Genomic DNA, 26,448 nt, shown 5'->3' on the forward strand with positions numbered 1-26,448 from the left:
TTGTGTTTATGGTTATGCCCTTAGACTAAAGGACATCTACTTTTCACTTTTTCAGAACACTATAAGTTTCTTTTTACGTTTACAACTACTCCTGTCTTATGTGCAACCCAGAAATAAAATAGGAGTCATCATTTGGATTGTTTATATTAAATCAGGTGATTTGAGACTATGCTTTGCATGATATAGTGCAGAGCTTGTTATTTACACCTAGCCCTAGATTGATGGCATTTGTTATATGAATTAATGTCACTATTACCTGTTTACACAATTTTAGTGGCTCACTTGCTATTGCTAATTATATGTACTCTATAGATAAATGTGTAAGACTGTTTCCTGTTACTGATATATAGTCTTTAGCCTTTGTGTTTTTATAAATATTTTTAATTAATTGGAATATGTACCAAATTCAACCTCTGTAAGTATATATCTGTTATTTTAAGAGGGGACTAGATATTTTCCCCCCTAAACTTATAGCTGGTTGTTTACCATTGCATATAGATATTCAAGATATTTTAATGTCAGAATGAACTCCAGGCTTACTTTGTTAAGAGGCCCCTTGCATTGGTGGAGAGCTAACAAAGATAAATAGTCCACCTTGGTGAAATTGGCAAAACCACACTTATGCATCTCAGGCAACTCAACACCATCTGAGCGCCTCTTCTCTGCTGCAGGCAAAATAGCTGCTAAAGAGAGCCAGCCTCAGCCAGGAGCATGTGGAGATTTTTACATTTCAATGCAAAGTTTCTGAAAGAGTGAATAACAGAATGTTATAAACAGTGGTAGTCTACCTCTTACTAGTTCTACCTCTTTTCAAAAAGTTTGTGGTTTTGTTTTGCTTAATTATAAAAATTTGTTCTGCTGCTTAAAAAATTGGACCAACAGTTGTGTTAAAGGGACACTGAACCCAATTTTTTTCTTTTGCGATTCAGATAGAGCATGCAGTTTTAAGCAACTTTCTAATTTACTCCTATTATGAAATTTTCTTCATTCTCTTGGTATCTTTATTTGAAATGCAAGAATGTGAGTTTAGATGCCAGCCCATTTTTGGTGAACAACCTGGGTTGTTCTTGCTGATTGGTGGATAAATTCATCCACCAATAAAAAAAAGTGCTGTCCATAGTCCTGAACCAAAAAAAGCTTAGATGCCTTCTTTTTTAAATAAAGATAGCAAGAGAATGAAGAAAAACTGATAATAGTAAATTAGAAAGTTGCTTAAAATTGCATGATCTATCTGAATCACAAAAGAAAAAAATTGGGTTCAGTGTCCCTTTAATGTAAAGTTGTAAAGTTTTAGTCTGAAGTTTATATTTATAACACTCAGTATGCGGATTTTACTTTAAATATAGAAAAAAAATGATTTATTTATTTTTTATCAGATTAGTTGATCGAAAAAAAATAAATCTGATGATTAATCGATTATGAAAATAATCGTTAGCTGCAGCCCTACTCACCTGTTTGGGGTGATTGACATTCCCTTCTCTAGTGCAATTGGTTGCACCAGAGCAGGGGGGGGGGCATTGCACAAGAATTATTATTATTATTTATTTTTATTTTTAAAGCGCAGACAGATTCCGCAGCGCTGTCCATGGGTACAAGGATAACAGTACAAATAATCCTCTTGGGCAATAATGCATTTTGCATGCGATATAACATCTTAAGTGGCTATTGCAGGCAGACATGTTCACTACTTGCGAACCGGTCTGCCAGCAGGGACAGTAAATTTACCCTATAGTGTATAATATAAAATGCAATTCATATATAAACACACACACCATGAATGCCAACAAATCAGTCAGGCCTCCTTTAAAAATCGTATGTGACATGTATTAAAGCAGTTTGTTTATATCTTCAATCGTGCACGATAGCCTGGAGTTGCATGTTTATCGATTTTCATTTATTTATATTATATATACACACAAAACACATTTGGGGTAGATTTAACAAGCAGCGGATGCTGCTTTCTACACCTGAAGTTTCAGGTCTGCCTGAAACTTAACCCCTTAAGGACCGGACATTTCAGAATAAAACTTCCCCAAAAGACCAGAGCATTTTTGCCATCACTCCATTTAAACTGAAATGGAGCCTAGTTCTGTTTTATTTCATTTACCTATCAAAACTATATATATATTTTTTTTATTAGACAACCCAAAGTATTGATCTGGTATATTTCATGCCACCATTTCACTGCCAAATGCGATCAAATAAAAACTAACTTTTTTTCAGAAGGCCGCTAATTGCAGCTGCGCACCACACTTATTATTCCTAGCAGTGAAGGGGTAAATTAGGTAGCTTGTAAGGTTAATTCCTTATGTATGAGGATAGTCCATGGCTTAATTCCTTACTTGTGGTAATACAGAACCTGGCCACCAGGAAGAGGCAAAGACACCCCAGCCAAAGGCTTAAAGTGAAGGTAAAGTTACAGCGTTCATTTTGCAGTATTGGATTTTTAAGCATATGAAATACAGAGTCGCTAAGTTATTTTTTTGAAAATATTAATTATTTATATAATATCGGGCTTTGTTTCTTCCCTACCGTTCTGTTTGAAACTCCTCCCATTAGCCATTTCCTGAGTTTTGATATTGTGATGTATAGAGCGGTCCCACCCGCTCTATACGTGTCTACAAGGCTCGTGCACGGCGAGTATACAAACTGCGCATGCGCATCAACTCGCTGATGCTCAACAATGCGCATGCGGTAATCTCGTCCTGTGTGTTTTACAACTCAGTTTGTATTAACCATGCGCAAAGCGGGGCCGCGCTCGCCTTGTCAGTGTGATAAAAAAAAACTAACACATGCGCATATTGTCCAAGACCATGCTGACATCAAATGACGGCCGCCTAACGGCCAGAAAGTCAATTGGCTGGTGAAAAAACGTGACCAGCATGTAGAAAAAAAAAGAAAAATAACGGGCTGATTTATGAGATAGCGAGCTGCAAAATAAAAACGGAGATAACAAAGGATCAAAGTAAAAATAGAAATTTTAATGAATGAAAGTGCCATTTATTTGTATTGATATGTATAGGATTTCATTCAAAACAATCGAACTTTACCTTCACTTTAAATACCTCCCCCACTTCCCTCATCCCCCAGTCATTCTGCAGAGGGAACAAGGAACAATTGGAGAAATATCAGGGTATAAATGGTGCCAGAAGAACAAAACCAAATGTTAGTCCGCCCAACGGAGAATTTGTGCGGGGGCTGTGGACTCTCCTCATACAGAAGTAAATTATCTGGTAAGCATAATTTATGTTTTCCTTCTTAATATGAGGAGAGTCTACAACTTCATTCCTTACTTGTGGGAAACATATACCCAAGCTCTAGAGGACACTGAATGAAAATGGGAGGGTAAAAAGAGAGGCGGACCCTGTTCTGAGGGCACCAAAGCCTGCAAAAACCTTCTCCCAAAAGCTGCTTTGGCGAAAACGCCAAATATGTAAAATTTAGAAAAAAATATGCAAGGAAGACCAGGTGGTTGCCCTACAAATCTGATCGCTAAAGGCCTCATTCTCAAAACCCAAGAGGGAGCCACAGCTCTAGATGAATGAGCCTTAAGCCCCTGAGGAAGCTTGCGCCCCCCGCTGACTTTATAAGCTAAGAGAACATGCACCTCAAGCAGAAAAACAAGGTAGTGGATGAGGCATCCTGCCCCTTACGCTTTCTAGAATAGACACAAACAAGGAAGAATTTTGACAAAACTCCTTAGTAGCCTAAAGATAGAACTTCAAGGCCTGAAACACATCAAAGTCATGAAATAACCCCTCCTTTGAAGAAGAAGGATTAGGACACAAGGAAGGAACCACATTCTCGTGATTGGTGTTGTGGTTTGAAACAACCATAGGAAGAAAACCTAACCCATAGAGAACAGCCTTAGCCGCATGAAAAACTAGGTAAGGAACATTACATTGCAAGGCAGCCATCTCAGAAACTCTATGCGCTGAAGCAATAACCAGTAGAAAAAAGGAACCGTTCAAGACAGAAAATCTTAATGTCAACTCCATGCAAAAGCCCAAACAGAGCCTTCTGCAAAACTTAGAACAAGAAGTAGCACTGGATCTAAACACAGGCATGATCTAGTCAAAGCCTGAACAATACTGGACATCTGGAAGCTCTGTGGGCCACCAGCAAATTCATGTAACAAGTTTCATGGAGATGAAGCCCCTAAATTGCAACAACTCTAGATATAAACTAAGCACATCTTCTCACCGACGTCTGCTCCTGCTAGGATCGACCATCCACAACAAAGAGCGACACGGCCGAAGAGAAGGTTAAAAGAAAACCTCTAAGGAATGCTAGATGTCTAGCATAATCAGGATGAACAGGCTGGAGGACCATCTAGGTACAAACCCACCTTCTGCTACAGAAGCGGTGGAGCTAACCTGGTGCCTTGAAAGCCTTAAAGAAAGCTGCCACAGCAGGATTCAAACTCCAAGCCTTCAGCTTGCTAGGCAGGGTAGTTATCCCTTAGGACACTAAGTCCTGCTGAAGAGTACGCTCATAGAGCAGGTCGCTGGCAATGAGCCGACGTGGGCTTCCACCCACCACCAAACACGAGAACCCACCCGAAAGCAGGAGGAACTCTCCTTCAAAAGGATTAACAGAAAGCTGCCACAGCAGGATTCAACGCTAAACCCTCAGCTTGCTAGGAACGGTAGATAAAAATCTCTGTCCCTAAAATAAAACAGCATCCAGATCCACCCTAGTGTCGACACCAGCAACTCAGGTCTAGCTCCAACTCGGAGGATCGAAAAGACGCGAGAAAATCCCTAAAAGTCTATTAGCAGGCGAAGGTAAGAAAACCAGAAGCCAAGATCCAGGAACTACCGTAAAAACTGGAAGCAGGTTGATACCAACTGTTCAATCTGTTTTCTGACTAGTGTGTCGGGTACAAAATATAAGGGTAGCGAATTTGCTACTGTCCTCTCCTATATACACCTTAATTAACATCTCTATTTTCTTTCCTGTCAATAACAAGCTTACTCACTCTCTTTACTCTTCTCTATTTCTTTTCCTCCCCCCCCCTTTTTTTTTTTTTTCTCCTTTTCAGAATGGAGGGCCAGAAGAGTAGATTCCAAACACGTTCTTACATTTACTACTATCAATGCTAAGGGCCTTAACGACCCAGGTAAGAGATCTATAGCATTCAGAGACCTTAAAAATGTACACAGTCATAATATTTGTTCAGGAGAATCATTTCCGTAAAAGGAAGAGAACAGAAATGGTCCAATGCCACTTACCCAATAGCTTATTTTTCTTCAGGGCCCTCAAAAAAGTGTTGAGTGGGAATTTTAATTCACCACTCGGTCCCGCTTAAAGTCACACATATTGAGAAGGACACTGACGGACGATACTTAGTATTGACAGGAACACTCTTTGACCACACTATCACCCTAGCATCAGTGTATGCACCAAACGTTGCCCAACAAATGTTTGTGAAACAAATCTCTAAAGTGCTCCTCGATCACTCAAAGGGAGCAGTATTTGTGGCCGGGGACCTTAACCTCCCCTTAGAACAACATCTTGACACAACCAAAACAGTAAAAACCACTCTGACTTATTGCTTCATGACGTCTGGAGGTCGCTCCATCCGACTAACAAAGATTTACAATTCTTCTCTCCTCCACATAACAAATACTCACGTATTGATAATTTTTTTTCCAGACACAGCAGGAATGGATACGGTTAACACATGCGATATAGGTTCTATAACATGGTCCGATCATGCCCCAGTTACATGCACAATTGATTGGCCGGATATTCCACTGACTTCATACATATGGAGACTAGATGAATCACTCTTAGAAGCGCCACTTATTAAATCTGACTTGCAAAGATCTCTCACAGAATATTTCACACTTAATGTTCCAACACAAACGTCGATCACAAATACATGGGAAGCACACAAGTGCGTTATGGAGGGGTGAGTTCCTTAAACACAAGGCCAGGCTTATCAGGCACTATAGAGAGGTACACACGTGTCTCTTAGACACAATCTCCAGTTTGGAGAACAAGCACAAGCAGAATCCCAAATGAGGTAACTAAAAATGCCCTCTACAAAACTAGACATGAGCTGAAACACTTACTAGCGGCTTACCAGTGTAGGTCTTTGAAGATTAAATAACAATACTATGAAGGGAAGAAGCTTGGAACTGGCTAGAGCAGCCACTCTAGCAATACCGTTGAGAGAGGCACAGGTCAGGTTATTACACAGAGATTCCATTACCCCTAATAGACTATCTAAATGGAACTCAGGTTGCCCTAACAGATGTGTTAAGTGTAGAGAGGATTCTCCATCTTTCCGGCATTATCTCTTCACCTGCCCACTAATTAGACTTTTTGGGGTCACTTCCAGTATTGGGTTCAGACAAGCTTTCATTTATCTCTCACTATAGACATAGGTAAGGTATATCTTTTTCAGTGGGACAACACATACAAGAATTTACATAAACTGTTAACATTATGTATTTTGCTGGCAAGGCAGTGTATATTAACTAGATGGATTCATAGACAACCCCCTTCTATTGCACAATTTAAACGTTGCTTATTAAAACAATTGTTTGTTGAACAATATGATACCAAATAAGATACAGAGCGAAGACTAACCCACTTTCTAAAAAAGTGGCGACCTTTGATCATCACTTTGGCACCACCATTGCAACAACAGATCCTCAGACCATTCCGGCAACATGAGGTTATGCTGGCAGCCATGCTAAGAGGGGAATGGCAAAGTTGAAATGACTTTACGGAGTCCCGAGATGCAATTGGTGCCTTTGAGGAGATGCTCTTCTGAGCCTCGTGGGTACGGGGGTGGGGGTGGGGGGAGAGAGAGAGCGTTTCCCATTTTGTTTTGCTTTGTTTTCTGTGGGGTGGGGTTGTGGTTGTTATATTAGAGTTTTGATGTTGAAAAATAGGATAAATAAGGGAGACGGGGTGAACACTTACTCCTCATGAACACGGGGACTATACTATATCATACTCCTCTTGGGGGAGGAATGTGGGGCCTGCATGGCTAAGGCCATTTTGAAACATTGTCCTATGGAATTTATTAAGGGACTTTCGTAAGGCCCTACACATTCACATTCTCGTGTTGGATTGTACCACAGAATCAAGTTATATGGATTGTATTTATTACATGTTCACGGTGTCTCTTTTCAATAAAAATAATTAAAAAAAAAACAATACTATGAAGGAGGCAACAAACCCGGGAAAACTATTGGCCAGATTGATTTGCAGAACACAGCTTAAAGCATATATTCATCACATCGACACTGCAGAAGGTACTAGGCTTAAAAGCAGCAAATGTATAGCAGCAGCCTTTCATTCTTATTATAATAAATTATATAATATCTCGAATGTCACAAACACCTGCACACCATCAGTAGATGCACTCACAAAGCAACAAAGTATAGATGCATATCTAACCACACTGAGACTACCCCAGTTAGATAATACAGAAGCAGATAATCTGGATGCACCCATTACACTAGAGGAGCTGACACTTGCAATCAAGGACCTGCCTGGCAGGAAAAGTCCTGGCCCCCGACGGGCTTACACCAAAGTATTATAAGACATTTCTCAAAACACTAGCCCCACACATACGTCAATTATTTAAAAACTTGCGAGACAACCCTGAATTAGTCAGTACGATGCTTGAAGTGCACATCACAATTATACCTAAACCAGGAAAGACACCTACAGTCCCGGAAAACTTTAGACCTATATCGTTATTGAACACTGATATAAAGATTCTGGCCAAGATATTAGCAAAACATTTAAACCGGTACCTCCCGAATCTTATATCAACTGACCAAGTGGGATTTGTCCCGGGCAGAGAAGCGCGGGACAATACTTCCAAGGTTTTACAATTACTTAATTATGCTCAAGTTAAAGGAGTCCCATTGGCCCTCTTCTCGACTACGCAGAGAAGGCCTTAGATAAGGTCGATTGGCTCTTCCTGCGTCGGGCAATGAAAATAATGAATTTCGGTGAATATTTTTTGAATATGACATTCGCCCTGTATTCCTCTCCCAATGCGCGTGTTTGAGTTAACAGAACATTATCAGAGGCTTTTAAAATAACAAATGGCACTAGGCAGGGGTGTATACTGTCCCCGCTACTATTTGCATTGACAAAAGAAGTTCTGGCACATAAAAATCAGACATAACGCTGCCATCACAGGAATAGTGGCAGGAGATACAGAACACAAACAAGCGTTATACGCGGATGATATACTGTATACCCTTACAAAACAGATACTTCTATAGCTGAACTCCTCAAAGAGATAGATACCTATGGAACGCTCTCTAATTTCCACCTTAATCTAGCGAAATCCGAACTCCTAAACATTAGTGTCCCATCTGAACATGTACAACACCTCCAAATGAACTACGGGGTCTCAGTGACTACTAAAAAGTTACGATATCTGGGTATATATTTATCCTCTAACAAACAGGACTCATACCGTGACAATTATTTAAAGTCAAAAAAATAAATAGTAGGAGATTTGTCGTCTTGGAAAAATAAACCTCTCTCTTGGCTGGATAAGATCGGGGTGATCAAGATTAATATTCTGCCACAAATACTGTACATCATGCAGACCGTCCCGATCTCTCTGCCGAGAGACTATTTACCCCAACTACAGACAATACTGGAACAGTTTGTTTGGAGGGCAACAAAGCCTAGGGTACCCAGGAAAATAATGCATCTTCCGCAGGACAGGGGGGGGGACTGGGGTTCCCAGACTTTAATGCATATAGGCGTGCCTTTTTACTACAATGCATAGTAGAGTGGTCACACAACAACCTGGATAAAGCTTGGGTTCACCTAGATCGACAAATTTTTAAACTTAATAACATTGGTACTTTGGCTTGGATCCCACCAACACTACGCCCCAAAACCCTAACTAGTTATCACATAACACTACAAACCCTACAAGAATGGGACAAAAGTAATAGCAACTAATGTTCACATTTCGACTTGATTTTCGCGTTTAATGCCCACTATAGAGAATCCTGAACTGCCTTATTACAATTTAGGAACACGCCTAACCACACCTTACTCACTCAAAACGGGATGTTTACATCACATGATAGAGAACGGGAAATTTAAAACACAACGTCAAATGGCAGAAATATGTGGGGATATATTTTCCTCATGGTTGAGGTACAATCAGCTAATACACTTTTTGACACGCCATACACACAAAAGCACAATAGGAAGGGAACTCACCACATTTAAATGTTTGTGTTGAGCGAGCAGGCCACAATGGAGATTAATCTCCAAAATCTATATAAACTCTTGCTAGTAGCACCCGATACCCCGCACCCCACATACACTAGAGCTTGGAACAAAGAACTACGAATTGACATAAATCAAGAACCCTGGCTTCAGTCGTTCACCTTAGTAAAACGCTCTTCAATATCAGCCCATATACAAGAAATCCAACTCAAATTACTGAGCAGATGGTATCTCACTCTGGTGAGAATCCATAGCCCTTTTGGTTGGAGGGGTTGTGGCGAAGCAGGCACGCTTCTACACATATGGTGGTCTTGCCGAAAATTGCTGGGTGGGAAAATACATGTAGATATCCCATGCACACCAGAAACAATACTCTTCCTCAATTTACCGAACATTGAGGAGAAACATACTCTCCTCCTTTTACTCACTGGAGAAAAAAAGCTCATTCCAAAAAAATGGAAATCAGCTGACATTCCAACATTAGACAAGTGGCAGACAAAAGTTGATGACATTCTAGCACTGGAGAGATTACATTATTATAAAATTAACCAAGTAGTTATCCACGAGATGATGCTAGCCCAATGTAAAGATGCCTCTCTGTAATTGACATTAACGCTACATTTAACTTTCATATAGTATAACACCAGGCCTCCATTCTGATGCTGGTGTGGGTTGTCATTTTTAATTTTTTTTTTTTCTCCTTTCTTCCCTCTCTACTGCCTCTCTGTGTACTTTACCCTGTTACTGAACTCCTTCTTGATCATTTTAATCTTTGAAATGTTTTATTGAGGTATAAAATAGCATCTTACATATCAAAGTAACCACATACAAGAGCCCTTAACCCGTAAGGGCAATTTTCAAAAATATACATCACTGCTAGTAAACTGAACATGACAAACCATATTTTAAATCATAAGTAAAAACCTACATTTCCCAATTTAAGGGTATTAAAGAACCAATAATTCTAGAATTGTACAACTTCCTATGTGGTCGATGAACATAAAAACGGACCTCAAAAAATATTTCTTTTGTATTTAAGCCTATAAGATATATGGTCCCTTTTGGGTCCTCTAGATTATAATTGTGTATATGTGTTGAGGGAGGGATTATCTACAAGCAACTATGATTAAACACTCATGTGTGGGTTATAGGGATTTAAAGGTGGGATCTGCGTCCCTTAGCTTAAAGGATTACTTTCTGTTATAAATTTTAAGCTAAACAACTAACATATTAAAGTTAATAAACATTAATTAAAACCTACTGACCTATATTTTCTCCAAAACGAAGTTTCATAACGTTCTAAAAATTATATCTTTTATTCGCCGGTGATGTCACGTTATCCTGCCCACTATTTTCAGCACTGCGTGTTCAAAATACTTAAACCAATAACTTTGTGTTTAAAGCGCCATTTTGAAACCTAGGTATTGTAAGCGGATTGGTACAGAGCAAAGGATACCCATGGAGTGGGTTTGGAAAACAATTAAATTTGCAGACAAGATTTCTGATATACGGTAGAGATATGTTAATGAAATGCTATTGATAAAAAGCGTATTTGGGGTAGTTAGTAACAGGCATAGAAAATAATTTACTTACAGTGGCCCTTTAAAAAATAAGCAAAGCACAAAGGGGGGGGGGGGGGGGGTGTAAAACTAGATTTACAGGTCTGTATCTCCGGGAAGGTAAAAACAGGATGTCAATATGATACAATGTACGTATGGCTACCAAGACATACTTATAGGGTATACATCAAATAAATCTAACCTTTTCACAACTATAAGGGCAGTCTAACATATATGATGATTATCAGGGGCTTGTACACGTATATGAGATACTTTTAATGTCATATGTGCCTATCTCAAGCATGGGAACAGAAAACCTGCATAGTGTAGTCTACATAGATTATACATAGAACAAATATTCATATTTAGGTCATAGATATATAATTACCGGCCTAAGCTTAAATAAAATGAGCACCATGAGAAAATCTTGCATGTCATATCTGTAATTTTCAATTAAGGCCTGTTAGAGTCTAATAACACTTTTGTACTATAGGCTTGCAAGAAGGCCGCTTTATAATATGTAAAACCAGAGCAGCAGATAAACAGAATGCGGTGACTAATAAGAAACAACAGCACACAGAGATTTTAGTAACTATAGTAAAAAACAGACTTAAAAGACATCTGGGGCCTAACAGTAGTGGCATTAAGGGAAATAAGTGATCGGGAGCCATTCGCATCAGTATAATAGCCAGATGGAGCATATTTAGCCTCTTACTGTCCTCAGATCTAGAGATAGTCATATAGAGGGGATGGAGGTATCACTGTGAATAAAAAAGTAATGTCAGGCACAAAGCATAAAAGGTGAAGGCTATGAGGGTTTCATATTGATCCTTGGGGCGATAAAGAGCTTAACAAATCGCAACTCTAAACTGAGGTGCTAGCCCACTCCGGACCTAGGAGGCGAATGTAGTGCGAGAGCCTCTCAGGTACACAAGAGGCCCGGCAAGTGCAGTCTTGTGGGGTAGCTAACCCCCTGTAGCAAGGATTGTGTCCGATACCAAAACCCTCCACTGCCAAAGCATGCCTTGCTGCCTACCCTTGCTATTGGGTTGAGGAAAACGCCTCAATAGAGATCTTTTCAATATGTCTAAGCCATCTTGCTGTAGCTTAAAATCAGGGACTCGGCTAGACCGCACCTTCCTCTCGTCGATATCCACTTCTCCGTGATAAGGTGATCGGTTTCACACTTTCCCCTTCATCCGTTGTCTGGAAAAAGGATACAGTCCAAGTCGCCATAGGGTCCAAAGCCTTGGATCTCTTACTCTGCTCAGTGACCGCTCGGTTTTCCTGAGTTGCGGGACCAGTGTCTGCTGTACTCACTAATGTGGGACTTTCAGTAAGCGTTTGAACTCTTGACATTGTTAGTGTCTCTGTGCTTACAAGTTCTGGGCTGGATATATCTAGTAGCGGCCGCGAAGTCTCTGCAGCCGAGAGTAGGACTCTCAGTGTCTCCGGTTCACTTTCTCTCTCCCATGCCTTCGTCAATGCCTCTGTTAGGTGCGTGAAATGATCACAAAAAAGGCAATCTAATGACTCCAGCAGACTAATTCGATTAAATTCCATGGTAAAAGCATAGGTTTAGTGGTTCCTGTTTTTCCAGGATAGTTATTCAGATCAGCATATATAGCTGCAGTACCTGACGCTTCAGGAGTATGGAGGGGAGGGAGAAGATTCAGGCCGATAGAAGGCCCCTGCTGCGTATCTCCTCGTTACTGGTCTGCCAGGCTGAAGTTGTAAATACTTTATGCAGAAACAGTTGCTCTAGTATTTATCTTCACTAAGTATCACAGATGTAAACTTGATATTATGCATGGAAAGGTAATAATCAGCCGTTTAAAAAAGGCAACCATCTTGGTCGGTGGTTGGACACGCCCCCCCTTCTTGATCATTTTAGCCTAGCCCGACACACGACTATAGATTCATATTTTGATTATATTACACTAGTTGAAAATATTAAAAATGACAAGACAGATTACATTAGATTATATTAACGTTATAGTTTTAGGGCTTTATGGTTTCATTCTTTTTCAGCAACATCCATTGTATTTACTTATGATCAGAAACAAATGTTGTATAAATGTACCATGCTCTCGCCAATGTACCTATGACATTGATTGTTTATTATTTCTTCTTTATGTACATTTGAAACTTCTGGATAATAAAGCTTGTAAAAAAAAAAAAAAAAAAAAAAAAAAAAAACTGGAAGCAGGATACTGCCACCTGAAACCCCCAGATCCCAAGAAGGACCAGATGAGGTGTACTGAAAGATACGTTTCCTAAGAACCGAATCTGCACAAAAAGGATGAAACAGGAAAGACATGCTACTTCCAAACAAAGAAAGGGAGAATCTTACATTCTCCAGCAAAAAGAAGAACCGATAAGCTCTGCTTCAATATCATAGAACCCAATTAGGACGGGAAGACCCTCCCCCTATTAGGGTATGCACCAACAGTGGAAGAAACTATCCCGCAGTGAGATAGATACCGGGACAATTACTCCAAAGGTCCCTTTCTTCTCTTCCCAGACAACTGTAAAGAAAAGAAGCCTATTTCCGGTATCTAGGATCCCTAGATCCATATGATCCAGTATCAACCACCCATCCCAGATAATAGATTTAGCAAGAAAAACAAAGCGCAAAAAAAAGAGAGAGGATTCAAGTGTAGTTTTAACACAACATAAAAGCGCAATAAGTGATATATCTACTCACCAGATGTAAATAATAAAATGCCTTTATTGGTTTACAAAGATTAAAAACTTTGTTTCCGTGCACAGCACCCGGTGGTCACAGATAACTGGAAGGTCTTTGAATAGCAGGTCTCAGCCTGCGGTGGGGTTTCCGGACAGCCCGCCCTCAGTGAGTCAGTTCTGTTATCGGGTGCTCCTGACGGGTGTGAACCCCTGTCAGGAGCACCCGATAACAGAACTGACTCACTGAGAAACCCCTCCGCAGGCTGAGACCTGCTATTCAAAGACCTTCCAGTTACCAGTTATCTGTGACCACTGGGTGCTGTGCACGGAAAAAAAGTTTTTAATCTTTGTAAACCAATAAAGGCATTTTATTATTTACATCTGGTGAGTAGATATATCACTTATTGCGCTATTATGTTGTGTTAAAACTACACTTGAATCCTCTCTTTTTTTTGCGCTTTGTTTTTCTTGCTAAATCTACTCTCTGGATCCTATAATCCCTTGAGAAAGAAGGGATTTAAAAAGGAGCTGCATAGAGGAGGAAAAGAAAAGATCAAGGATCTGTTTGGAAGCTGACAGCATAACTGAAAACGAATTCAACAGAAGGAATATTGCTCCATTTTTGTGAGCTAAAGGTACTGTCTGGCCAGTTTGACTTTGATCATATCCATTTCTTTTATGGAGGACTATATTGCAGAGTTTATGAAAGCTGCATACCTATTTTAACATCAATTATAATTGCATAGTATTTAAATTTGATATATCATTATTCTGTATTTTAATATTCTTAGGCATAACATCAATACCTAGCGCTGAGTAGTTTTGTGTTGTTTTAGTCCATCCCAGATAATACCCAAACAAGTCCAGCCTGTTAACTAAGATAGATGGGCCTGCTGTACCTGGACCGGAATCTAGAAGAAAAAAACTCCTTCTCCTAAGTTGAATGAAGGAACAGACCTAACTAGTATCCACAACAGGTCTTGCCTGTCATCTAGGATATGATGTATCCCCTGGAACACTCCAGGGCTAAAAAGAAACTTCTTAGGTTCCAGCAAAGCTAGCACAACTGAGCAATAAAATTAAAAACATAAAGAAATTAAGCTCCAAGGCTTAAAATTTTTCTCTAAAATATCAGGGACACTATCACCCCGAGCAGAAAACTATAAGCTTCCACCAGAAGACTCAAACAATCGCGACTATCAAAGTCAATAGTATCAAAAATCCCATACGATGAAACATCTTTCTAAGAAGAGTTTCTAAAACAATCCAGAGCTATAAAAAAAAACTATCCGGTACGGAATAGCAAAGAAAAAGGCAAGTGCCCACAGTGATAAGCTGAAAGGAGTGTGTAAACAAAAACAGGTCCTGCCCGTCATATGACACAACCCCCCATAGATCTCGGAACTGGGATTCCAAATACACGATAAAACAAGACGAGGAATATCCCCATCCTCCACTCGTCTAGTTAAGATTGTTATCTGATTTAGAGAACAGAGATTCAACTGACGGAGCAGTACAGGAAACCTCTAACATCGCCAAAATATCTCTCAGAAGTAAACGCAGGCGTGCCAATCTAAATGCTAAGCCCTCCGCCGATGGAGAACCCAAGTCAGCAGACTCCGACCCAGGAGGTTCTCCCTCTAATTGTCTTTGGGCAGGAGAGCCCGAACTAACCCCTTGCTTGCGCGTAGCTGGAATAGGTAACCTCGCTAAGGCCAAAGAGATGGCCATGCGGAACTGTGTAGTAACCTCTGGTGGAAACAAAACCCTTACAGGCGAAGGAGGGTCAGAACTCGGGAAAACTGCATATGTAGGAACAGATCAAGGGCACACACCTCGCTGGACGAAGAGTCCTCACAGGCGGATGGCTCAGTGGTCTCTAACATCTCAACATTGGTTGATGAGAACACTCCAATATGGTTGAGCGGGCTGGATTACCCGGGCTCCTCACAATATAAACAGGTATCAAATTCTGTATTAGAGGGATCCCCCTCTAAATTATTAGAATCCTCCACAACATGTATGTATGTATGTATGTATGTATGTATACACATAGAACTTCATGCTCTTAACAACATAACATAGTTCCCAGGCAGATCCGGATTGCAAACCGGACCCACATAATGACAGCACTAAGCTTTGTGCTAGAAATGAAAAACCGCTCAACCATCCGATATACGGAAGGAATGTAGCGAGTACAGCCTCAGTCAGCTTCAACATAGCTCCACCCCTTGTGGGCATAATAACAGACAATCCTGAATCTGCCTAGAGATAGAAAATTGCGCTCCAAAAACGGCACCAAACATAACCCCGCCCGTCGTGGGCACTACCACACACTTCTCCCGGTCGCCATTACTATATTTAGAAATAGTACTCCGGGAGATCTGAACCATACATTGTAAACGTGGGGGCAAAGTGCAATACCGCATATTAGGTAAAACACAAATCAATCACACTCCCTGAGCCCTCCTATAGACAGCTTGATCCAAGTAAATTAAACACATTAACAGAGTAATATTAAGTTTACTGAGTGATTGTGGCTATACAAACCCCCAGAGAAACCACCTTCTATTCTCCTCAGCCCCAGTGCCTGCTAATAAAATGCTGTCACAGGATAAGGAGAATATATATATATATATATATATATATATATATATTCTCCTTATCCTGTGACAGCATTTTATTAGCAGGCACTGGGGCTGAGGAGAATAGAAGTTGGTTTCTCTGGGGGTTTGTATAGCCACAATCACTATATATATATATATATTTTTATGTCCCAGAAAAGTGCTACACTTCCTCTGTCCTGAATCTTTCTTTTTTCAGAGCCAGAATAAAAAAAAGCCAGTACTTACCTTTAAAATCTGCCTGACAGCAGGGCAGCTCAGCAGGTTTAAGAGGTCCTCTCCCTCTCATAGCCCTGTGAAAAAAAGATAAAACCTCAGTAATCTTACTTAGGTTATCAGGATTAGGGCAGCATCAATGTATGGGAGGCGCAGTGAAAATTATGTCCCACAAGTTCCCATTGCTCTAAAGCCACCAAAAGCTCTACTGTAGAGACTAATATGGACTACGGCTACACCCTAGAACAAAGCAGCACACTCTGGCACAACTTTAAAAATAATAAACTCTTGATTGAAGAATCTGATAAGGGTCTGATAAGGGGAGCATTCCCCGAAACATCACTAAATAAAACTACTTTGTTTTCTACTACTAAGACCAGAGAGTACCGACTCTTGCTTGCTAAACTATACTCATATTTGAGCACCCTGGCATATGAAGGACCGTTTGTGAGAGAGCACCTTAGTCTGCCTGTCTGTATATCCATACACACACATATATAAAAACTATGGGGTACAGTGCATTAGATTAAATTAATAATTAATGGTTAATACGTTCTTATTCTAACATTGAAAATTAGCTTGTAAACCTATCCAAACATTTTTCAGGGCATTTACCTTATTTAGGCTTCCCTGAAAACATACATCATTGAGGGACCCTCAGATCTCAAGCTAGTGAAATGGGAAACTTGAATTGTTGCTCTTCAACTTAACCACACCGAATGCTGCCGAGCTGTTGCGAGAGGAATGCAGATGCTCTGGCTTCAAGGTAGTAAGGCCATTTCCAAAGATTTTGTTTTCCCCAAGGCAAATATCACAGCTAGTCAGTAAGATAGCCCTAAACCCAAACAGAAAGGGAATAATGATTTATAAAAAGGACGCAGCATCCAATATTATTGAGGAAAGAAAACCAACAACACACACACATTATATATATATATTTATTTTTTTTCCCCATTCCAGGCAATAATAATAATTTCCCCGCTCCCATGATTAGCATACCTAGAGGCAATTTTTTACTATGACTGCGACTGCTTTCTAAATGCAGAATTATCAAAAAAAAAGCATCAAATTAAAATTGATATAGTCTAACACAATTTAAAAATGTTGTTCCATTCAGATTGTCGTTTCAAAAACATTTATTTCGACCCCTGAACACTGAAAACTGATTTGTGCATCACAAAGAAACACCACAGCTACAGAGTAGAAAGTTATCCAAATTAAGTCATTTTGGCAAACTCAAACCCTGGCCAAAAGATTCAGACTTGAACACAACAGTTAGCATTGCTGAGAAGCCAAGCATTGAACACTTCAAATAAAACATAGAAAGTTGGTATATACACACACACACACACACACACATACACACTATAAAAGTGAAACGTGACACACATACTACATTCCTAAGAGTTTTTCATCTTTTCAGATTTATGGTCCCATACTCAGCCTCAGTTCACCTTCCCAAAACACCAAACATCAGGATTCTATACCTATACTGTTAAATAAAAATTGAAAAAGATAAAATGTGTTATTCTTGTAATTTTGCACCATCTTGCAAAAAAGCTAAAATAGTCTTTTTTTTCTCCCATTAAAAATTTTTTTTATATATATATATATATATATATATATATATATATATATATATATATATATATATATATATATATATATATATATATATATATATATATATATACACACACACACACGAAACCACTTATTTTAATCATGGGACCTCACATTTAAATGAGGGATCCTATGATATTTCTACTGTGATGTTGCAGTTATTGATACAATAAAATCAATGCTGTGAGATTTATCATTGATATGGCGACAATCACCTGGTAGCTCGACAGACCCAGGAACAATCAATAATAAAAACAAACAAAAAAAAAAAAAAAGCGAAGAAGGAATGCTACTTTCAAATAAGGGTTCTCAAGTTTGCTTATGTTTTGAGGGGTGCAACACAGGGGGATATCCAACCTAAAACATCCTTATGTTGTGCCACGTGGCTTTTGTTCTGCCAGGTGATCAACTAATAGACATTTAGGAGTCTAACTCTAACTCAGTAATCTCTTCTACCACATATTTCTGCTTTGTACCAGTAAGCTATTAAAAGGGACAGTCAACACCAGAATTTGTGTTGCTTAAAATGATAGAAAATCCCTTTATTAGCCATTCCCCAGTTTTGGATAACCAACACAGTTATAATAATAAAATGTGATTACCTTGTATCTAAGCCTCTGCAAACTGCCCCCTTAATTCAGTTCTTTTGACTGACTTGCATTTTATCCAATCAGTGCTGACTCCTAAGTAACTCCACGTGCGTGAGCTCAATGTTGTTATCTATATGACACAGATGAACTAACGTCCTCTACTGGTGAAAAACTGCCAAAATGCATTTAGAGAAGAGGTGGCCTTCAAAGTCTAAGAAATAGGCATATGAGCCTACCTATATTTAGCTTTCAACTAAGAATACCAAGAGAACAAAGCAAAATTGATGAAAAAACATAATTTATGCTTACGTGATAAATGTATTTCTCTTGTGATGTATCAAGTCCACGGATTCATCCTTACTTGTGGGATATTCTCCTCCCCTACAGGAAGTGGCAAAGAGCACCCACAGCAGAGCTGCCTATATAGCTCCCCCCTTAGCTCCACCCCCCCGTCATTCGACCGAAGGCTAGGAAGAAAAAGGAGAAACCATAGGGTGCAGTGGTGACTCAAAGTTTAAAAATAAAAATATATATGCCCGTCTTAAAAAACAGGGCGGGCCGTAGACTCGATACATCACAAGAGAAATAAATTTATCAGGTAAGCATAAATTATGTTTTCTCTTGTAAGATGTATCGAGTCCACGGATTCATCCTTACTTGTGGGATACCAATACCAAAGCTTTAGGACACGGATGAAGGGAGGGACAAGACAGGGACCTTAAACGGAAGGCACCACTGCTTGTAGAACCTGTCTCCCAAATATAGCCTCCGAAAAAGCAAAAGTATCGAATTTGTAAAATTTGGGAAAAGTATGAAGCGAAGACCAAGTCGCCACCTTACAAATCTGTTCAACAGAAGCCTCATTTTTAAAGCCCATGTGGAAGCCACAGCTCTAGTAGAATGAGCAGTAATCCTTTCAGGAGGCTGCCGTCCAGCAGTCTCATAGGCCAAACGGATGATGCTTTTCAGCCAAAAGGAAAGAGGTAGCCGTAGCCCTTTGACCTCTCCGTTAACCAGAATAAACAAACAAGAAGATGTTTGACGGAAATCTTTAGTTGCTTGTAAGTAGAATTTTAAAGCACGAACCACATCAAGATTGTGCAACAGACGTTCCTTCTTAGATGAAGGATTAGGACACAAAGAAGGAACCACAATCTCTTGATTGATATTCTTATTAGAAACAACCTTAGGAAGAAACCCAGGTTTGGTACGTAAAACCACCTTATCTGCATGGAAAACAAGGTAAGGGGAATCACATTGTAAAGCAGATAGCTCAAAAAATCTTCGAGCCGAAGAGATAGCTACTAAAAACAAAACTTTCCAAGATAAAAGCTTAATATCTACGAAATGCATAGGTTCAAAACGGAACTCACTTGAAGAACATTAAGAACTAAGTTTAGGCTCCATGGCGGAGCAACAGGTTTAAATACAGGCTTGATACTGACCAAAGCCTGACTAAATGCTTGAACGTCTGGGACATCTGCCAGACGTTTGTGAAGTAGAATAGACAAAGCATATATTTGACCTTTAAGAGAACATAGCAGATAATCCCCTTCTCCAAACCTTCTTGGAGAAAAGACAGTATTCTAGGAATCCTAATCTTACTCCATGAGTAACCTTTGGATTCACACCAATAAAGATATTTGCGCCAAATCTTATGATAAAATTTTCCTGGTGACAGGCTTTCTAGCCTGAATCAGGGTATCAATGACCGATTCCAGAGAAACCACGCTTTGATAAAATCATGTGTTCAATCTCCAAGCAGTCAGACGCAGAGAAATTAGATTTGGATGCGTGAACGGGCCTTGAATTAGAAGGTCCCGCCTCATTGGCAGAGTCCCACGGTGGAACCAAGGACATGTCCACTAGGTCTGCATACCAAGTCATGCGTGGCCACGCAGGAGCCATCAGAATTACCGAAGCTCTCTCCTGCTTGATTCTGGCAACCAGACGTGGAAGAAGGATAGGAAACGGTGGAAATACATAAGCCAGATTGAAGGACCAAGGCACTGCTAGAGCATCTATCAGTACCGCCTTGGGATCCGGGACCTGGACCCGTACGAGGAAGTTTGGCATTCTGAAGAGACGCAAATCAGATCCAATTCTGGTGTGTCCATAGCTGATCAGCTGGCGAATACCTCCAGATGGAGTTTCCCACTCCCCCGGATGAAGAGTCTGACGACTTAGAAAATCCACCTCCCAGTTCTCTACTCCTGGGATGTGGATTGCTGAGAGATGGCAAGAGTGATCCTCTGCCCACCAAATTATTTTGGTTACCTCCATCATCGCTAGAGAACTCCTTGTTCCTCCCTGATGATTGATATAAGCTACAGTCGTGATGTTGTCCGACTGAAACCTGATGAATTTGGCCACAGCAAGCTGAGGCCCCGCCTGAAGCGTATTGAAAAATCGCTCTCAGTTCTAGAATGTTTATCGGGAGGAGAGCTTCCTCCCGAGACCATAAGCCCTGTGCTTTCAGGGAGTTCCAGACTGCACCCCAGCCTAGCAGGCTGGCATCTGTCGTTACAATGAGCCACTCTGGCCTGCGGAAGCACATTCCCTGAGACAGGTGGTCCTGAGACAACCACCAGAGAAGAGAATCTCTGGTCTCCTGGTCCAGATGCAGTTGAGGAGATAAGTCTGCATAATCCCCATTCCACTGTTAGAGCATGCATAGTTGCAGTGGTCTGAGGTGTAGACGGGCAAAAGGAACTATGTCCATTGCCGCTACCATGAGTCCGATTACCTCCATACACTGTGCCTCATGATGGCCGAGGAATGGAATGAAGAGCTCGCAAGTGGATTAGAGTTTTAACTTTCTGACCTCCGTCAGAAATATTTTTAATTTCTACCGAGTCTATCAGAGTCCCTAGGAAGGAAACTCTTGTAAGAGGGAAGAGAGAACTCTTTTTTATGTTCACCTTACACCTTTGAGATGTCAGAAAAGCCAACACGATGTCTGTGTGAGACTTGGCTAGCTGGAAAGTTGACGCCTGAATTAAGATGTCGTCTAGATAAGGCGCCACTGCTATGCCCCGTGGTCGTAGAACCGCCAGAAAGGGGACCCTAGCACTTTTGTGAAAATTCTTGGAGCCGTGGCCAACCCGAAAGGAAAGGCCACAAACTGGTAATGCCTGTCCAGAAAGGTGAATCTGAGGAATTGATGATGATCTCTGTGAATAGGGATGTGTAGATACGCATCCTTTAAGTCCACGGTAGTCATATATTGACCCTCCTGGATCAGAGGTAAATAGGCCGAATAGTCTCCATCTTGAATGATGGAACTTTGAGGAACTTGTTTAGAATTTTGAGATCCAAGGATTGGTCTGAAAGTTCCCTCATTCTTGGGAACCACAAACAGGTTGAATAAAACCCTAGCCCCAGTTCCTCCTTTGGGACTGGGCGAATCACCCCATGGTATGTAGGTCTTCTACACAGCGTAAGAACGCCTCTCTCTTTGTCTGTTTACAGACAATTGAGAAATGTGAAATCTCCCCCTTGAATTCCAGAAGATATCCCTGGGGACACAATTCTAAAGCCCAGGGGATCCTGAACATCTCTCGCCCAAGCTGAGCGAAGAGAGAGAGTCTTCCCCCTAATAGATCCGACCCGGATCGGGGGCTACCCCTTCATGCTGTCTTAGAGGCAGCTGCAGGCTTCTTGGCCTGTTTTACCTTGTTCCAAGCCTGGTTAGGTCTCCAACTGACTTGGATTGGACAAAATTCCCCTCTTGCTTTGTAGCAGAGGAAGCTGAAGCGGGACCACTCTTAAAAAGTTCCGAAAGGAACGAAAATTATTTTGTTTGGCCCTCATCTTATTTGATCTAGCCCTGAGGGAGGCATGACCTTTCCCTCTAGGTGATGTCTGAAATAATCTCCTTCAGTTCAGGCCCGAATAGGGTCTTACCTTTGAAAGGAATGTTCAAAAGTTTAGATTTAGATGACACATCAGCAGACCAGGACTTAAGCCATAATGCCTGCGTGCTAAAATGTCAAAACCTGAATTCTTTGCCGCTAATTTAGCCAGTTGAAAAGCGGCATCTGTAATAAAAGAATTAGCCAACTTAAGTGCCTTAATTCTGTCCATAATTTCCTCTAATGGAGTCTCCATTTGAAGAGCCTCAAACCAGAAAGCAGCTGCAGTCGTTACAGGGAACAATGCACGCAATAGGTTGGAGAGAAAAACCTTGAACAAAAATTTTCTTCAGGAGACCCTCTAATTTTTTATCCATAGGATCTTTGAAAGTACAACTGTCCTCGATAGGTATAGTTGTACGGCTTAGACAGAGTAGAAATAGCTCCCTCCACCTTAGGAACTGTCTGCCATGAGTCCCTTATGGTATGGTATGTATGTATGGAAAACATTTTCTTAAAAACAGGAGGGGGAGTGAACGGAATACCTGGTCTATCCCACTCCTTAGCAATAATATTCACAATCCTCTTATGGACTGGAAAAACATCAGTGTAAACAGGAACCTCTAAGTATCTATCCATTTTACACAATTTCTCTGGGACCACTTATAGGGTCACAATCATCTAGAGTTGCTAATACCTCCCTAAGCAATAAGCGGAGGTGTACAAGCTTAAATTTAAAGGCCGTCATATCAGAATCTGTCTGAGGAAGCGTCTTTCCTGAATCAGAAATTCTCCCTCAGATAACAAATCCCCTCACCCCTTCAGAGCATTGTGAGGGTATATCAGAAACGGCTACTAAAGCGTGAGACGGCTCAGCATTTTCCTTGACCCAGAGCTGTCCCGCTTTCCTTGTAAACCAGGGCAGTTGGACAAAACCTCAGTGAGGGTTTGTATTCATAACTGTGGCCATGTCTTGGGTTGTGACACTTGGGGAGAGCTAGATGGCGAACCCTCATTTACTTCTGACTGAGAATCATCTATTGCTCTATTTTTAAGTGCTAATATATGTTCTTTATAATTTATAGACATATCAGTACATTTGGGACACATTCTAAGAGGGTGTTCCACAATGGCTTCCAAACATATTGAACAAGGATTCTCCTTGGTATCAGACATGTTAAACAGGCTCGTAATGTAACAAACCAGTTGGAAAACACTGTAATCAAAGTAATGTGCCTTTAAGAGAAAAAAAAGCTGCACAAGTTCTGCAAAACAGTGTAAAAAAGCAGTAAACTTAACGAAATTTTTACAGTAGTATCTTACAGCCTTAGTAACTTTGCACAACTATGCAAATAAACAATTAACCCCTTAATGGCAAAACCGGGTTGAAAAAAAAAAAAAAAAAGTCAACACCGGTAAAAAAGACTTTCAGCACCTTGCCACAGCTCTGCTGTGGCGCCTACCTGCCCTCAGAACGATTTGAGGGGAAAAAAAACCTCCTTCACAGCCCTCAAACACAGAAGGAGCAGTTGGATGACTCTTAAAGAAAAGAAACTGAGCAACTGAGGCGTGAAAATAGGCCCCTCCCACCTCACTCAATGTTTTGAGGCCTAACAGACAAACACTAGAGTGTCTCTAAATTAACCATGTGGTTAGAAAACCCTAACACAAGCCACAAATACCCCTTCAACAAAACGATATAATTGCATCATTTACTTGAACAAACAAAAAACGTTTTTTTTCCCTAACAGTGTCACCAGTAACAAATGAGCCCTTAAGCAAGCTGAAATTCCTATCCAAGTGTCTGAATACAGCTTACCCTTTCCCCATGGGGATATTGCCAGCCTTTTCTAGAATAAAACACAGTCTGTCCTAGAAAAAACAGAACTGAACATACCTCATATGCAGCTTAGCATGCAAACCGTTCCCCCAACTGAAGTTTTCCTGTACTCTTCAGCCCTTCTGAAAACAGCAGTGGATCTTAGTTACAAAGTGCTAAGATCATAATCCTCCTTGCAGAAATCTTCATCTCTTTTCTGCCATAGAGTAAATAGTACACACCGTCACCATTTAAAATAACAAACTTTTGCTTGAGAAATCAAAAAACTAACATTTTTGTCACCACACTCGCTCTGCACTTTCTAGTTTAGAGTAGGCAAAGAAGAATGACTGGGGGTGGAGCTATATAGGCAGCTCTGCTGTGGGTGCTCTCTTTGCCACTTCCTGTAGGGGAGGAGAATATCCCACAAGTAAGGATGAATCCGTGGACTCGATACATCTTACAAGAGAAAATGTAAATTGGAAAGTTGTTTACAATTACATGCCCTATCTGAATCATGAAAGTTTATTTTTGACTTGACTGTCCCTTTAAAAACGCCAAATATATTCTTTTATCTGCATTTAAAATCAAATGGAGGACAAGCATTCTGTATGGTTCATAGGATGTTAGTTACAAAGTATGTGCGTGTTGTTTATTTTCCAGTTACCAAAAAATGTACTAGTCCCACCCATTGTTTAATCTATGCAAAAGCTTGAATTCTTACTAGAGTTCAGACAAACCACGGCTAGAAATTTTCCCTTAAGAGTAACCAAAGTTCTTTACTGAAAGCCCCTAGAATAGAACATATCTTACCCTCTACAGGAGTGGACAAATGCAAGAAACTCCTACAACTTGAGCCAAGTGGCTCTTTCAACTCAGTAGAGCGACTAACTAACCTAAGAGCAAATGCACACTGGCAGTGGCTCCCCTATATCTTTTTCCTTTAACAACCCCTTGGTTCCATAAACATATCAGTGCCATCTACCTTAAACAGACATTATACACCTTTTTTCTTTGCATAAATGTTTTGTAGATGATCTATTTATGTAGACCATAAAGTTTTGTTTTTTTTGTTTTGTTTTTTTTTTTTTAATGTATAGTTTTGGTTATTTTTAAATAACATTGCTCTGATTTTCGACTTCCTAACCAAGCCAAAAAGTGTTATGTGGGATACCACCAGCTCTACCTTCTCCAGCTTTGCTCCTGTTTGTGTAAAGGGTCTTTTCATATGCAAAAGAAGGGGGAGGTCATATTTCCCACTTGCAGTGGGCTTTCCAGCACCTTTATAAAAGAGATAACTGAGAGCTTCTAATTAAGTTTTAAACAGTTTTATACCAGTATCAGTGCATCTTATCTTTATAGTAATGTATATTACACACAGTTATATGAAAATTAGTGTATACTGTCCCTTTAACTGGTAAAAATACTATTCAGAATAGCAGTGCCACCGCCACTAATGAAGATAGCCACACAATATAATTTGAGTAAAACATTTATTCAAAAAGGTGTATGAAACTTTTGGTTTAATTAAAAATATATATCTTTATCTAGTGATACAAAATTTTTAGATCAGGAATGGCCATGGCAACCCCAGGGGTTATATGACGCCCCCCTGCACTAGTTTTGGCACCCCTAGAAAAAAAGTACAACATTGTGCGCCATCATTTTTGTGGCCCAAAAAAAACAAAACAAAAACACACACACAACAACAACAACAGGTATTCTTAGGTCACACCATAGACAGGCACCTGTGGGGAGGGTGTGGGGAGAAGGAGCAGACAAATAGTACTCGGCAATCTTACCTAAATTTGTGCTTGGGGGAATTTTTAGCAAATAGATTGATTGTCTAACAGAGACATATTGATGTGTCCCTTAAGGCTTCTAAAATATTGATCTGTAATAGACACGTGCATTCGGTGGTTTGTTCACCTCCGAACGTGGAAGAAGGCGGAACTTTTGTGCAGCTTGGCTATTTTTCTTGCCACGTTTATTTTTGTTCAATAGCAACGCACTAAAATCTGTGCAAATCTATTTAAAAAATTGCTAATATGAAGAATGGGTTTGGATAAAGCTCTATCCGTTTCCCAATATCTGTTTTCTAGTTACTTAGCAGGAAACAAATTGCCACATGAAAATCTGGAGTTTCTTTTTTTCTTTGCTTGGTGCAAAGTTATACAATGTCACCAATAATCTTTATGAAAGTGTATTCTTCTTAAGCATTATGTAGTGCATACCACACAT

The 26,448-nt window shown here is 40.2% G+C and overlaps 1 protein-coding gene across 3 annotated transcripts in view; it reads right to left on the reverse strand.

Moving 5' to 3' along the window:
• The window catches only part of SOCS5 (suppressor of cytokine signaling 5), a 41,026-nt gene that overhangs the window by 6,682 nt on the left and 7,896 nt on the right, over positions 1-26,448 (reverse strand). The window contains exons 2-3 of one of the 3 annotated variants that reach the window (XM_053712249.1): positions 17,715-17,813; positions 16,937-17,156 (exon numbers count right to left, since the gene is read on the reverse strand). The exons of 1 other annotated variant lie outside the window; for it this stretch is intronic. The gene's annotated coding sequence lies outside the window, so the exon portion shown is untranslated. The remainder of the gene's footprint in view (positions 1-16,936; positions 17,157-17,714; positions 17,814-26,448) is intronic. One more of the 3 variants, XM_053712248.1, reaches the window with a different exon arrangement.

Source organism: Bombina bombina, chromosome 4, assembly GCF_027579735.1.
Source record: "Bombina bombina isolate aBomBom1 chromosome 4, aBomBom1.pri, whole genome shotgun sequence".
Lineage (NCBI taxonomy): Eukaryota > Metazoa > Chordata > Amphibia > Anura > Bombinatoridae > Bombina > Bombina bombina.